The sequence below is a fragment of the Symphodus melops genome (assembly GCF_947650265.1).
Source record: "Symphodus melops genome assembly, chromosome: 13".
Classification (NCBI taxonomy): domain Eukaryota; kingdom Metazoa; phylum Chordata; class Actinopteri; order Labriformes; family Labridae; genus Symphodus; species Symphodus melops.
The window spans coordinates 20,963,387-20,979,672 of NC_136703.1; the positions used below are offsets into that span (position 1 = coordinate 20,963,387).

The following is a 16,286-nucleotide window of genomic DNA, read 5'->3' on the forward strand; positions in this document are numbered from 1 at the left end:
TTTTTTTTTTTTTTTTTTTTTTTTCAAGTTAGCTCAACTCTCAAATCAGAATTACTTTACTGAAATAATTAAACTCTCTGAACAGTTTGTTTGTTTTCCCAACAGATTAGAAATTCTTGTTCATTCAGGCCAGTTGCGTTGTTTGGTTCGCCACGTGTGCAAACGATGAAGTCCAGTTGTCTCAGGATTTGCACAATCATTGTGAACTTTCTTTCATCTTTGGGCCGTAATAAGGAAGATGGTCCCTTCAGCATCCAAAATGGGTCAGCTCACACGTATATTCCATACTGTGTATCCATAACGTTTGTGCTGTCTGCTGATGAGCTGCCAGCTGATGGTGATGAACTAGGAAACACATGGGTGTCATTGTGTACCACATTTTGTGGCAGTTTGTAAAGGCTCTTAAAAGCTGATAAACACCAAATAGACAGGCAGGCAGACTGTTGACTTTGTTAAACCCGGGGGGAGGAGGGGAGTAGATTGTCGGCAACAATTACATCAAATATTAAATTGAAGTGAACAAGAAGAAGAAATGGGAGAAAAATACAAAATAGTTCATCAAAGATCTGCCAAAACACCGAAGTTAAAAAGAGAGCCGCAGGGTGCAGACAAACAGTTGAGAAGTTTCCAGCACCAAACAACAACAAACATAGTGGTGGGTGTGGTGGAGACCAAAAAATACAACAGTGCTACAATAGTGGGACCACTGGACCCAGAAAAGACAGACACTGAGAATGTTGTATGAAGTCGTCTTGGTGTGTAAACTCTGTTCACTGCAGGTTATTGACTTTCTAAATGAAGCGTTGCAGCTCACAGATCCCTTACTTTTTAAAGATTTTGTTTAACCTCTTGCCTTTATCGATAAGACAGTGAGACAGGAGAAAGGAGGGGCGAGGGTAGGGGATGACGTCCATGAGGTCTGGAGTCTGGTGCTCGCTCTCCTGACAGACCTAAACCAGAACTCTTCTTTTGATCATTCGGAATCAAATGATTCTTGTAATTCTGCCTGTTTCTCTTCATAAATTAATCATCGGCTTGTGTGTTGTGTTTCTCCTCTTTTTCAACACAGCAGCGTTTGCAACAACAGGCTCACACCACTTATCCTCCGTCTCTACCACTGGCTTTTAAACAAGCACATATTGCTCATTAGTCTGTGACTTTACGTGCTTCCAGACTCAGCTGATGGACCCCGAGGACAAACATTCAGTTCTTTATTTGATTCAGATGTGAAGAATGGGATCACTTAAAGGAGAGTGGGAAGGTCTGTGACTGTAAAAGACATCATAGGAGGATTAAATATGTCACTCTGCTGACCTCCTGCTCGCTCAGGAAACAAGACAACTCGTCTCTTTTTTTTCATAATGAAACGGAATTAAAGTCATCCGTCACACGGCGTCACAAAGACATTTGGTATAACAGGCACAACCACTTAATGAGTGATGTTCAGACAACCACGCAGAGGAGAGGACATTAGTCACTGCAGTGTGTGTGTGTGTGTGTGTGTGTGTGGTCACAGCAGGGAGGACAGGTGTATCTGAAAGAGTAAATTGGCTCTCTGCTCTTTGTTTACTCTCTGCTGGTCAGTGTTTTTCTGCTGCTCCAATAAAACCAAGCTGAGCTGGAGTCCAAAAGTGTCCACAGAGTTGTCCATGCATGTTATCAGGCCCGTCTCTTCCTCTCCTCCTCCCTGTCTCTCTCTCTCTCTCTCTCTTCTGTGGCTGACAGGGACACACCTGTTTAAAAGAGAGAAGAAAAAAAAAAAGACAAAACTTGTTATGCTCCTCTTGTCGCCTCTCTCCTCGCAGATGCTGCTGCCCCCCCCCCCCCCCCCCCCCCCCCCCCCCCCCCCCCGAGAGGACCCCGCAGGTTCGGCTCCCGTCTCCCACCTCTCACCTAAATGACACTTAAGCTCTCAATTAAGGGATCAGGCGCTATGAGCTCACTCTGCAGGAAACAGCGTTGCTGGAATAGTGCGTCACGCCGCTTAGACTGCGGCAGGTTGTAACTGTGGAACTGACCGCCTCCATGACTCGGAGCTTTTTGTCTTTTACATCCTTTAAAGCCCCAAAGAGGTCTGTCAGCACAGGGATGCAGGAACGTTCACACACACTGTCCGAGATGCCCCGATATTGAGATTCTGTTCCAATGAGTCAACACAATGTTTTATCTACATGTCTTTTCCAAGCCGGACACATTTCTTCCAGCAGTTTCAGCTCGGCTGTCTTAAGCCTCGTTCACTCGTCACTCCTCTCTGTTTGCTCTTATTACAGACCACAGAAATGTAAAACTTTTTTAAAATTGCCTACTCGAGGCTGGATGGTTACTCTTCTGCCTTGCTTCCCGAACATCGTTAATGTAAAACACACTGAGAGGTAATGGTGGAGTGAAGTTATTTCACTGTGCAGCAGCCAGCATTGGAGTTTGTAACAAAGGTAATGGCGCCTCTGTAAACAGCAGAGTCAGCAGCACAGAGCAGCATGTGTGCTTGTCTCACTGGATGAGTGTGTGAAGCTCGAGCTGTTTGTTTTCACCTCCACCCTCGGTTACTTTCACTATTCCACACTGCTGTGGAAAAGGCAGACATGGACAGCGATGGTACGCCACCTGTGGCTCAGTGTAAAAGCACGACGGCGCAGTGAAGGTGGAGCCAGAGTGCGTAATCTGACTGCAAGGTCGTTTGTAACTTTCAGACATAGTAAATAAAACCAGTAAAGACCGTCAGATTCGATCAGGTCAGTGAGGTCGCAGACTTGGATTCTGGGTCTGCTGCTTTGAACGCTTTTTTATTCGAGAGCGCTGAACCGAAACACTGAAACACACTTCTGAAGGACGAGAGGAACAGCAGTGTTTAGTGTTTTAAAATGTGTAGACTCTGTAGACCTGTCGAGTCAAAATATCCTCATTTTTCTCTGCTATAGCATGTTGTAAATTATGCTTAAGACAATTATGTATGAGGGGAAAAGGTTAATTAAAATTGTAAATAACAAAAGACAATAACCTACTTATGAAAGGCCAACGAGCAATCACAGCATTAGTCCTCGCACTTAGAAATGAGTTTTGGCCTGATGGCCCCGCTCATTAGAACTCTATTGTTGCCTGGAAATGAGGGAGCGATTTGATGCATGCGTGCGTGTGTGTGTGTGTGCACGTGTGTCGTCTTCAAAGAGTTATCAGCGCTCCGTGTTATCACCTCTGACACCTTATTAAGGACAGTGTTGTTTTAATTATACACTGATATCAGCCGGTGGAGGTAACTCTGAGTGGCACTCATTATGTCTTTGATTAGCATGTGAAGACAGACAAATGAGTCCCACTCTGCCAAAGTGGGCTGCACTGGTTCAGATAGAAGAAAGGAGAGAGAGAGAGGGTGCATAATAAATGGCGGAGGATGGATGAGAGAAATCAGGAAAAGAAGAAAAGAAAGGTCTGATATAGTCTCTCTATTACTCCTACCTGGATATAACACCTTTAAGGTACCCGCAAATTAATCTTTTAAACAACAACAGGAGTTTAGAGGGTTGTTTTTTTTTGTTGTGTTTTTTTGTTTTTTTTCGCTGCACCATTTGTGCAATTCTTCCTGCAGCTATTCAGTCTCATAGCTCCTCTGTCTCATTTCTATATACAGATTTATAATAAAAGAGATTATGTGTCCTGCAGGCTAAAAACAGCAGTCAAAACAGATTTAACAGCTCTTCATCAACAATTGATTTGTTAATCTCTGTCACTGGGCTTTTTTTTTTCTCTATTCTTGTCTTTACTTTGTGACCGCTCGTATGAGTAAGGCCACACTGTGTTATGAAGAGACCTTATTAATTTCTCTCTCTCTCTCTCTCTTGCTCTCTCTCTCTCTGTGTCTGTCAGACTGGCTGGACGTCTAAGAGCCTTGTGAGTTTCCACATCAATGAGAATAACAAAATGGGCCGTGTGTTGAGCTTAAGGAGTATTTGTCCTCATTTTGTATTCCCATTTCAAGCGTTGCCTCGAATGAAATCTTCAGCGTTTGACCCGAGCTTAATGTTCGTTGGATCTAAGATCTGAAATGTGTCGTCGTCAGTGTTTTGAGTTTTCTCCACAGAGCGATCACTAATCAGTAACAAGGTGGTCATGAGTATGGTGCAGATACACGTTAGAGATGCACCATCCAGTTTTGCCCCACTTCACCAATTCCCTGTAGTCTTGAATTCATTCTTTTAATAATACAGTAAGTGCTCACTATAAGTAGTAGTTAGTAAACAGTACCACGGTTTTCTGCTCTGCCTTTTGCTGCGAGCGACTCCAGCATGCTTCGCGAGGAGCTCTTGAAACAAACCATGAAGGCAGCAACACCTTTTTTTTCTTTCTTTTTTTAACCAGATTTTCTCTCTTGTGTCAAAGTCATCCATTGAGAGAAACATAGACATACTGTATAGTAAATACAGTGTAGTTTTTTAGTTGAAAAGACTTCAAGAAAAATTAAGAAAATTTATAATTCTAAATGTTTTTTCCAGAAGATCAGACTGTCGATCATTTGGGAGAAAAATCATGTCCGACTTTCGTAAAGGAGACAGAGCTCTATAGTTCCCTGTGAAGGTAAACGTCCAATTAAACACCACAATCCAGAAACTACAACTTTTCACATCATGCGTGCAAAACCGGCTTTCTCACACAAAGGAGCAGACTTGTTGGTAAGAAGGTGTTGACTCGGGTTGTGAAATTTAAAAAGGGTTTAACTGAAGGTTGACTCGTCCTGTATCTGTGTATTGGTTTTCCCAAACCAGATTCTTCTTATGCAGTTCACTGAAGGGACGGGACTTTCAATATATACTCAACAAAAATATAAACGCAACACTTTTGTTTTTGCTCCCATTTGTCATGAGATGGACTCAAAGATCTAAAATTCATTCCAGATACACAATATTACCATTTCTCTCAAACATTGTTCATAAATCTGTCTAAATGTGTGATAGTGAGCACTTTTGCTTTGCTGAGACAATCCATCCCACCTCACAGGTGTGCCACATCAAGATGCTCATCAGACACCATGATTAGTGCATAGGTGTACCTTAGACTGTCCACAATAAAAGGCCACCCTGAAATGTGCAGTTTTTGCTTTATTGAGGGTCTGGGGACTCAGAACCAGTCAGTATCTGGTGTGACCACCATTTGCCTCATGCAGTGCAACACATCTTCTTCGCATAGAGTTTATCAGATTGTCAATTGTGGCCTGTGGAATGTTGGTCCACTCCTCTTCAATGGCTGTGCGAAGTTGCTGGATATTAGTGGGAACTGGTACGCGCTGTCGTATACGCCGGTCAAGCACATCCCAAACATGCTCAATGGGTGACATGTCCGGTGAGTATGCTGGCCATGCAAGAACTGGGACATTTTCAGCTTCCAAGAATTGTGTACAGATCCTTGCAACATGGGGCCGTGCATTATCTTGCTGAAACATGAGGTGATGTTCATGGATGTATGGCACAACAATGGGCCTCAGGATCTCATCACGGTATCTCTGTGCATTCAAAATGCCATCAATAAAATGCACCTGTGTTCTTCGTCCATAACAGATGCCTGCCCATACCATAACCCCACCACCACCATGGGCCACTCGATCCACAACATTGACATCAGCAAAGCGCTCACCCACACGACGCCACACACGCTGTCTGCCATCTGCCCTGAACAATGTAAACCGAGATTCATCCGTGAAGAGAACACCTCTCCAACGTGCCAGACGCCATCGAATGTGAGCATTTGCCCACTCAAGTCTGTTACGGCGACGATCTGGAGTCAGGTTAAGACCCCGATGAGGACGACGAGCATGCAGTTGAGCTTCCCTGAGACGGTTTCTGACAGTTTGTGCAGAAATTCTTTGGTTATGCAAACCAATTGTTTCAGCAGCTGTCTGAGTAGCTGGTCTCAGACGATCTTGGAGGTGAACCTGCTGGATGTGGAGGTCCTGGGCTGGTGTGGTTACACGTGGTCTGCGGTTGTGAGGCCGGTTGGATGTACTGCCATATTCTCTGAAACGCCTTTGGAGACGGCTTATGGTGGAGAAATGAACATTCAATGCCCGAGCAACAGATCTGGTTGACATTCCTGCTGTCAGCATGCCAATTGCACGCTCCCTCAATGCTTGCGCCATCTGTGGCATTTTGCTGTGAGACAAAACTGCACATTTCAGAGTGGCCTTTTATTGTGGACAGTCTAAGGTACACCTGTGCACTAATCATGGTGTCTGATGAGCATCTTGATGTGGCACACCTGTGAGGTGGGATGGATTGTCTCAGCAAAGCAAAAGTGCTCACTATCACACATTTAGACAGATTTATGAACAATGTTTGAGAGAAATGGTAATATTGTGTATCTGGAATGAATTTTAGATCTTTGAGTCCATCTCATGACAAATGGGAGCAAAAACAAAAGTGTTGCGTTTATATTTTTGTTGAGTGTACATCCCATCATGCATCGAGACACCCTCCGGAAACGTATTACTCTGAGTGACCAGTGAGCCACCACACTGTGCAGATCATTAATGTATGAAAGAAACCTATAGCTTGAAGGAAACGCCTACAAGAAGTCCAAAGAGCCTGAACCTTTGATCTTTCTGATTTCTTTAATAAGAAATGTTCAGGTTCTCCTTTTCATTTCTGCAAACAGCCTGCCAGACCAGCTCACGACCAGCTCGACTGGATGGGCTTCAGATGCACACGGATACTGTGCACAGCTGCTCCCCAACACTCACTGAATATCAATGTGATAGAAGTGCACAGCAGTTTAGGATGTACGTTTGAGTCAAGGAGGCAGTTTAAGTTATGCTGAGGGGAGTCGTTTATATGCAGCCGGACCCATAAAATCACTGATGGACAACAGCTAATATGCTCCCTAAATCCCTCTGCCTCCTTCCTCCTCTACCCTCAAGAGAACTCATCCAATCCTCAGCAGTATTGAGCTACTTTCCACGCTGCTGGCATTAACACACTCACTATTGGGTGCTTTTAAAAGCGGCAGTGAATCCAAAGCTCCCGTGTCCTTCTAGCATGCCTAACTTCAGCCGGAGTACAGCGCGCTTCTCCTAAATGTCACTATGCAAACACAGTGTTTGTCTTTCTCTCTGATTTGTGCAGCAACCAGGCACTCATCAAGTCATCGTTTGATTGCGCTGTGTATTTCCATAAAAAAAAAAAAAAAAGATGCCACCGCGTTGAATGATGGCTGTGGTTATCTGCGCCTCAGACCCGAGCTGCTCCCCCTGACTAAAGAAGATGAGTGAGAATATTTGTTGTTTTTTTTCTGTCCTTGGAGGAAACATTTGGGAACATCTTCACTCACAAAACAAACAATAAAACAAAACAGACACATAAAGGAGGAGTAGGACTGGTGAATCTCTGTCTACAGTAAATGAGCTTTTAACATCCTGCTATTCCTTTTTTTTTTTTTTTTTTTTAGGTCACTATGGAAACCTCAGCCTGTGAAAAGCCTGCACATAGCTGACCCTCATCCTTCACCAGCTCTACTCACTTTCTATAAGCTCAGTGGGATTTCTAAAATGAACCATTTCCCAGAGCAAGAATCTTATTTTAACATGTTCTTACTGATGAGGAAATCATTGAAATCTATAAAGGCCATTCAGGAGAGAAAAATCTGAAGAAATAATGAAAATAAAAGTTAATGATTTACAGATGCAAATCAATTTGGTACCTGTCAGCAACAGACCGGTACACCTCCGTTTATAATTGCTCCTCTTTTTTATTCACTGGTAGCGTGAAATATTATTTGAAATGCGTTTCCCTATTTCAACAGACTCCAATTATATGTGATGTTTTGCAAATGGGCCCAGACTGCCCTGCTATTTCATTCTGCTATTTTCATTCTGCACTCAGTCTTTTCACGACTGCACTCACGTCAGCTCTGTTTTTATTCCTGTCGCCTTCGTGTGACTTTAACATCAGGGCTGTTTCCAGCTGTTTTAAGTCAGCAGTTGTAACTACTTTATGACTTCATGACTCAACTGTGTGTATGACAGAGACTGGAGAGTTCAGAGTCAGATGTTTGTTTGAAGGTGCGTCTGTCTGTCGAAGTAATGTCTACATTATCTACTGTATCTATAGATTTCAACATCACACAAACAACACATTTGCTGACCTGCTTCAGTTTCCATTAAAAACTGACCTTTAGAGACGGATGTGTCCTAACAGCAGGTTGACACGCCCCATCTACAAATGCTGTTGTTTCTGAAGAGGGTAGCCTGGGTTCGAACTGACCTGTGACTCCTTTCTGGCATGTCACTCACCATTCGCTCTCTGACTTTATCCAAATAAAGGCATAAAGACGTGACATAGAAAAAGAATTCGACCTGGTCTCGTCCTGCATTAAAGAACTACGTCACCAAACAAATATGCACTAGAACATTAGTTCGTGGGCCAGTGTCTTGTTTTGTTCCATTTTCTGAACTTATTTTTTTGTGTATACAAATTTGATCTTTATACTGTGTCCAGACATGGCCAACGATGACATTAACATTAATCAAACAACTGTGAAGCAACAGGAACTAAAACTGTATATTGGTCTTCTGACCTCACTGTGTAATATATGATACGTTTGTAAAGCAGATCTGTTATACAGTGTTTATACAGTAGATGTGTATTTGCATTTAATGATATAATAATTTTCTTCCATGTGGACATGTGCTGGTCTGCTGAATGTCGAAAAAAATCCTCAACTTTTTAATTAAATATTTCAAATTTGGTAAATACATGACCTCAGAGCTAACAGACACGTAAACAGAGATGTTACAGTTTCACATTGCTAAAATGTTGGCCTCCGTCACGATGTGTCCTGACAGATGCAAGCAGTTTATAAGCGCCACCAAAAAATACATTGAATTCACACAAACACACACTGAAACATATAAGGTCAATGAAGTAACTCTTCAAACATTAAACGTGTCCTTGGATGACGGGTTTCTCTTCCCCTGCTGCTCACAAAACAATGTAACTGTGTGGCTTAAAGCTACAGCACAAGTTTGTTTACCATGTCTCACATTCCCCTGCTGCTGCTCCGCCTGCCAGCTGCTGTCAATCAAACACAGATAAAGACACACCCCTCCAGCCAGCTGAGAGGTGAAAGAGCTTTTCTGATCCATCCCCAGTTTCTTTCTCTAACAACACATTTTGCAAAGCTGGACTTTTACAGCACAAGTGTGTGCGTGTCTGTGTGTGTGTGTGTGTGTGTGTGTGTGTGTGTGTGTGTGTGTCTGCGTGTGTGTGAAGTGTTTGCTGTGGTGATTGTGTCATTGCCTGCTGTTCTTTTCTGTCTCACAGGACACAGCAGGAAGCTAAGTGTTTATTTCTCTGAGTTTGTTCAGAGTTTGTCAGAGTGAACACACAACATACACAGACTCACGTCCGTCTGACCAGCCACAGCGGCACACTCACAGCACGAGGCGAATAAAAAGGATTGATTCTTTTTAACGCTTTGCACAACACTGAAAGGAGTAGCTGCTCATTCCCTTCTGAAAGTGAAGCATATTTTCTTCAGTTTAACCAAAAGAGAATAAATATCAGCTCACCAAAGGCTTTTGGAGATGTGGACCAGTGATGTATCTTTAAAAACAATCACCCAAAGATTTGAAAACTTCTCTTTGACTGTTTTCTGAGCTCCGCTTCGAAGGAAAACATGATGATGTCTTTTATATAAATAAAACCATGGCTCTGCTTGTCATCTGATGGAGGAGTCCTGAGAGACATGGATATTAGTTATATGATCTTTAATGAATGTTGCAACTTCATTAAAGTATCATGATAGTTCATTTACACGTGCAATAACTAAGTTTTTGGGAACACATTATGTCACCTCTTTAATGGTAACATGGTAACAAGCAGTTAGAAAGCAACTGTCATTACGTTTGTTTGATGTAACTAGTCACTTTTGATTTTTTTATATATAATTCATTTATACAGCGCCATTCAAACAAGATAGATAGATAGATAGATAGATAGATAGATAGATAGATAGATAGATAGATAGATAGATAGATAGATAGATAGATAGATAGATAGATACTTTATTGATCCCGAGGGAAATTCATGCAGCCTAAAGAACCTCACAAACAACAGACAGAAAAAACTAAACTTACTATAAATATATTTCAAGACTATGTAATTACTTAGGTTAAAATAACAAAATATTTTTAAAAAAACCCAACAAAAGTAAAATCTAAAACAGGACCTTATATACAGCAGGTACAAAATCCCAAACAAAAATTAAACTTAGGCTCAGGTTATGATGTTCTTACAAATTTCGCTCTGCTTTGGTCTCCACCACCTCCTAAAGGAAATGTGTTTAAAATAAACAAGGGGCGCCGTTAGCGCCTTGGCAGCGGGCACGCCACCATGTACAGAGGCTACAGTCCTCACGCGGGGCGCCCCGGGTTCCACTCTGGCCTGTGGCCCATTTCCCGCATGTCTACCCCCAACGCTATCCACTTTCCCTCCCTCTCTCCAAATAAAGGCATAAAAAAAGGCCCGAAAATAAATCTTTAAAAAAACAAACAAAGAAAAAAAAGCCCGCTGTCATTGATGGTGTGTGAAGGTTGCAGTAGAGTAGATGTTTTCCTACCAAAGGACACACGAAGAAACGTCATGCAAACAAACTTTGACAAGTGAAACTGAGTTGTGATCTGTGCTTTATGAGAAAGAAGGTGCAGCATGAAAACCCCGACCTGAGCTTTTCTTAGGAAACAATCAGAACTGTGTCGTTTGCCGTGGATGAGATGATCTCGAGCAGAGCTAAGACTGGAGGCCGTAACAAAAGAGTGAAACTCACGAGGATGCTTTGTTCTGTAAAGCAGAGCGGCACCATTTGGTGTTCATTCTTTTGATTCATCTCCAGCAGCAACCTCTTTCTCTTTGTCAACTCGGTTTCACATTATACAGTACACATCAGGAGCTTTAAAGTCTTTTCTATACATTTACCTAAAGCTCAAGGTTGTTCACCAACAAATTGTGACCGTTTAACATCTTCATATGATACAGGGCTCATTGATCAAATAGGACCTTTAAGAAAACATCTTGGCCTTATCTTGCGCCCCAGCTTGAATCTTCCCTTGTCGTCGCTTCGAGATCCGACAGGTAGTGATGCTGTGCATGCTGCATGTTTGGAAAGTTGGAGTTGCTTACATGCACCATCTGGGAAATGAATTAATCTCTTGGTATTCAGCAACAGCATGTGACAGGCTGGGAAATCTAAAGCCTCAGCGTATTTCTCTCAGCAGAGTGTGAAATTTGTCACACGGAGGAGGTTCACCCCAGGGGAAGAGCTGCAGGGCCTTCCCCCCCCCCCCCTTCTGACAGTTTGCCCTCCCTCTAAACTGCAGCAGAAGTGACAGGAGACCCTGGATTAAATTCAGTCATTAATTGACGTGCGTCCCACCATCACTGGGTGGCACATGTATTTTGGGAACAGTCAGAATGAAAGACGGATGATGTAAGAGTAGCATCAAGGTGATCTTTTCCAGCAGGATATAATACTCCACTGTCTTTCTTTAGATGTTTTTTTTTCCCAATGAGGGTGATGGCTTCACTACACTTGAGATACTGCAGCCCTATGTCATCAAATTGGCCGGTAATCAAAAGCTCATGTTTGGCTGCGATGACTCTTCTTGCTGTCCAGTTTCCATCCTGGGGCAGATACTGTATGAGCTGGTCCCAACTCATCCCCCCGAGGACTTCAGCTGCTTTTTTTTTTCTTTTTTTTTCTTTTTTCCAGCCACTCAGATGTTGAATCATGGAGCGGTTCCTAAAATAAATATCGAGTACTCCATTGTGCAGCTGAACTATGAACCGTGTGTTTGTTTTGCAAGGCATTGGAGATGCATGTAAGTCACGCATCATCCGTTAGCTTATCCCCATTGGGTGCATCTGTGCATATATGTATACCTTTACCCACTCACATATTACCATATGCCCTGTCTTACTTACAAGCCTCATCTCACCATCGGACACATTGTATTTTTACTTATTTATGTGGCTTTTTCTTCGGAAGCAGTCTGGCTGTTGCTCAGCATCCACAGTATGTTCTTCTGAAAAGCTTTCACTGCTTACACAGGGCTACACAATGGCCTCACTGCGCCTGAGCAGCACGGCTCAGAAAGGAGCTGCAGACTCTTGTAAATTGCATCTATTTTAATGTATTTGAATAATATAGAAAAGCCATTAAAGTTTACGCAAGAGCCAGAATTTCACGAATCAGTCAAAGACACTATTGATTGAAGTCTGTGTAAATCCTGAGCAAAGCGGAGATGAACATGCAATGATCAAGCCTGCTGTTTATCGAGCCTTCTGGGGCGATCATTGAACTTGTGTCAGGTGAAGTGCTGGGTGAATTTTCCCTCCATCCTGCTGGAAGCTGATTACAGCTCATTGTTTTACATACAGTTAGGCATGCACTGAGGAGACAAAGACACACATTTAAACATTTAAAAGATACGGATAGAATGACCTACATGTAGTATATACAATACAAACTATATGGCCATTGTAATCCAGGAATATATCACCACCGCTCCTATCATGGGTAATTCACAGCTGGCCTTTTTGTCCCAGCTTTGGCAGACAGACAAACACAATTATTAGGCAACAAAGGCTCATTTAAATTGTCCTTAATGATTCATCATTATATCTCAGGTCCAATGTAAAGAGACCTTTGTGGACTGCAGAGATAGAGTAACAGACAGACATAAATCGAGCCGTACATTTCAGATCATAAGAAATCTTGTTTAGATAATATACGGTCTACAACATACATGAGATTTTGAGAAAGCTTTAGAAAATGATCACGATGGATATGTATGGGTTCCTGTCATTATTGCCCCTCCAATTTGTTATTGGAGGGGCCTACGTGCTGTGTCCATGTTCTCAAGTGGATGTCAAGCATGCTTCGAAGGGGTCTAACACGGTTGACCATCTGTGGTGTTTTAAGACCGATGTAAAGCTTTCGTAATGAGACGCAATCCATCCAAGTCCTTGCTCGTCTTTAAGGGAAATAGAGAAATGTTCCCTCCAACGTAGGACTGAACAGCTGTCCTGAGTCAACGAGTTCAAGAAGTCACCTATCTGGCCACCTTGTTCAATTAGGAGGGTAGAATGGAGCGTGAGGAAGGCAGGCGGTGTTTTTGCAGCATCAGCAGTTATGTGACTATTCTACCAGATCATTGTGGTGAAGAGGGAGCTGAGCTGGAAGGAAAAGCTTTTGATTTACCAGTTGATCCATGTTCAAACCCTGAAGGAAGGAAAATTAGATTATGGATACAGGAAGCTGAAATGAGTTTCCTCTGTAGGGCGACTCACTCAAAGAGAAAAGGGCAAGGAACCTAAACATCCAGAGGGAGCTCAGGGAGTAGCTGCTGCTCCTTCTTTTTGAAAAGATTGAGTTTATTTGGTGCACAAATCTGATTTCAACACCTCCTCGAGTTCTTACTTCGGAAGGTTTTTTTTTTTTTTATTCTGTTCGGGGGGACTGGCACTTTCACTGTGATGAATGGATATGCAGTGTTTTTCTGTTACTGTTGTCGTTTGGTTTGTGTGTTTTTGACTTATTGGCATTGATTGTGAATGCATGCAACATTCGCTGTAAATGCTTTCTTTGACTTGTCTGCTGCAAATGTTCTTGTCTTCTTTTTCTAGCACATTTCCTTCATTGCATTTCTTTCAGATATATATATATTTTTTTAATCTGCAACATTTCTGAACATCCAGCCCATTTTTACTTACAGTACCTGTTTGCACCTGTTGGCCGTACCTTATAAAACTAGTACAAATGATATGTTATATTATGCAGTAGTGTGGGAGTCTGCAGGTTTGTTTAGTTCCCTGAAAAAGACTTTGCACTGAAACAAGAATCACATTGTCCCACCTTCTGTACTTACTTTCTATCACCTTTAATTCCTTAAGCAAGTAGCTGATGCATTTCGTTCTCTGTGTGTCCGCTCAGCCCACTTTTCTGGCTGAACACAAAAACTGAAAACCAAGAACAAATTATAATGGACACCAGCTACTCCAACAATGTCCTCTTGGCTGTTTTCATGGAAGCACTCGTGCAGCCTGAAGGCGAGCCCAGAGAGAGATGCTGAGAAGTTTCTTTCCTCAGGCTGTCAGTCTCCTTTTACCTTAGAGACTCTGCGCTGATCCAATATATCTGGTCCTGTTTATCATAATTTCTGTTGTTTGGGCCTTTGGGCCAGCAGTCCCTGCAGAGCCGGTTTATGCTACACTTCCTGCTCAGATTTCATGTTTATTATGACATCGCTCGGGCTGTTGGTTTAATTGTGTTTGATTGTCATCTCTTAATTTTTATTTGACTTCATGGTAGACAGACACGTAGATAGACAAACAGATAAACAGATACAGGCAGCCTTCACACTTGACACATGACGATTGAATCCTACTTAACCCGGCTGTCTGCCACTTAAAGCACTCTCAGCTGTAGCAAGGCCTCTGCCCCTCTGACGGGCCAGGGGCTGTTTATCCCCCCTGATGTTTACTCATCTGTGTGTGACGAGGGGGGGGGGGGGGGGGTGCACACACCGAAGCGATCACGCCGCTTTTCTTCCACTGTGACGGACCTCTCTGGCTGTCTGCGAGCGTGGGCTCTGGCTGGCACAAACAGGCCGACAGGAGATTTGTAGGCGACAGTGATGATGGAGACTGGTGGGGAACCAGCAGAGCAGAGGAGGCTTTAAACATCCCGTATGCATGTGCTGCAATAACGAGGTGCCGCTCGAGGGTGGGAGGAAGAGGAAGGAGAGGGGGTGATCATTCTAAAATTAACGCTATAGCTCAGTGAAAGTTCCTTAAAAGGACCATATTCATGTTTAATTTTACATAATGATATCATAAAAATGTAGTGTATAAAAGGACTGGGAGTTCATGTCTCAGTCCCTCTAGCAGCCATTTACCATCTCAGTCTACTCTACTGGGGCTCACCTGGGGGAGGGTGAGAGAGCCTCTATAGAACATGGAACAGCTCGGATTGAATGTGAACTGACGAATCTTAGACATTTTATGTCTCTCATCCAAATTCACAAGACCATTTCCATTTCTCACCGAGACACTTCCGCACTGAATGTACCATTTTTCAGCACTTAATTTAACAAAGAAAATCCCTCTCTCTTCACTTATTCCAGACCAAAGCTGAAGGAATTACAGAGGACCTTCCCTCTGGGAGTTATTTCCTCTCAGTGTGTGGAGAAACTGCAATTGCAAACCCACCATAGAGACCAGGGATTGCATTAAACCAACAATTAGTTGTTCTCAGACAGATCGTGTCCTGCAGGCTCTGCTGGCTCCATTTATCAGCAATTGTTTTTGGTTTGTTTGGTTGTGAATCTCTTTCGGTTTTCTACAAGAAGGCTCATTCTTTAAGCCTCTGCTGATTTGGATCCCAGTGTGCTGTGTCCATTGGACCAACAGAAAAGCCGCTTTGGTTATTCTTAGACTTTTTGAACTGTTGCTCTTTTGTTTTCAGTATTTAGTGTGTGTGTCTTCGCTGGTTCACTAATTGGTCTATAGGATGTAGAATCTAGTTACCAGCTAACTTTCTTCAAAAGACGTTCAGAACACATAATCATCAATAACCGCCTCGACCTCTGGGGGATGGATGAAATCACTCCCATTTTTCTTCGTACTTAAAGCCAAAGTTAAATCTGAATATTTCTGTGCTTCAGCTGAAGTGAGTTTTTGTTTGAAGGGCTTTAACTTGTAAGAGAGGTTTTTCAAAATGTCATAGGTACTTTACTTAGTTAGAAAAGTGCAATTCTTCTTTGACCACAGAAGAGCATTTTAATGTATTACAGGCTACAAATAACCTCTTCTCACCTGTATAATGTTGCGTTCTTGTATCATAACACCTGCCTGATTTAACCTGTATCCCAGTGTCACTTTTCCCTGCTGCGATGTCAACACGGTCTTGTTTTTTTTTTTTAGAGCGAGGCAGCACTCTGAGGCATTTATAACTTATGTGAAAACACACTTCCATTTTTCTTGTGATACACTCCCCGCTGTCCTCGGGTCTCCTGAGATGCCCCCTCACTCCAACGCTATCGTCTCTGAAGGTGATAGGTACTGAGAGCAGTGACGCTATCTGGGAAAAGAAGGACGAGGAGAGGAGGAGGACTGTCTCTACTGGCCTGTGAAATATTCATCAAGTGAAGCCGGGGTGGGTGGGGAAGTGCGGCAGGAGATGAAGAGGAGGCCACAGGGGATGAAAACTCAAGAGTTCAGGACACACAAGGGAGCGAGGGAAGAAAG

The 16,286-nt window shown here is 42.8% G+C and overlaps 1 protein-coding gene and 1 long non-coding RNA gene across 3 annotated transcripts in view; both read left to right on the forward strand.

The window, feature by feature from the left end:
- LOC306834610 (acid-sensing ion channel 1-like) overlaps nt 1-16,286 on the forward strand; it is a 51,487-nt gene that overhangs the window by 24,333 nt on the left and 10,868 nt on the right. The gene's annotated exons all lie outside the window — the stretch shown is intronic.
- Nucleotides 6,442-8,329, forward strand: LOC306834617. The gene is made up of 3 exons (XR_013780512.1): nt 6,442-6,486; nt 6,640-7,915; nt 8,022-8,329. It is a non-coding gene; the product is annotated as an uncharacterized lncRNA (long non-coding RNA).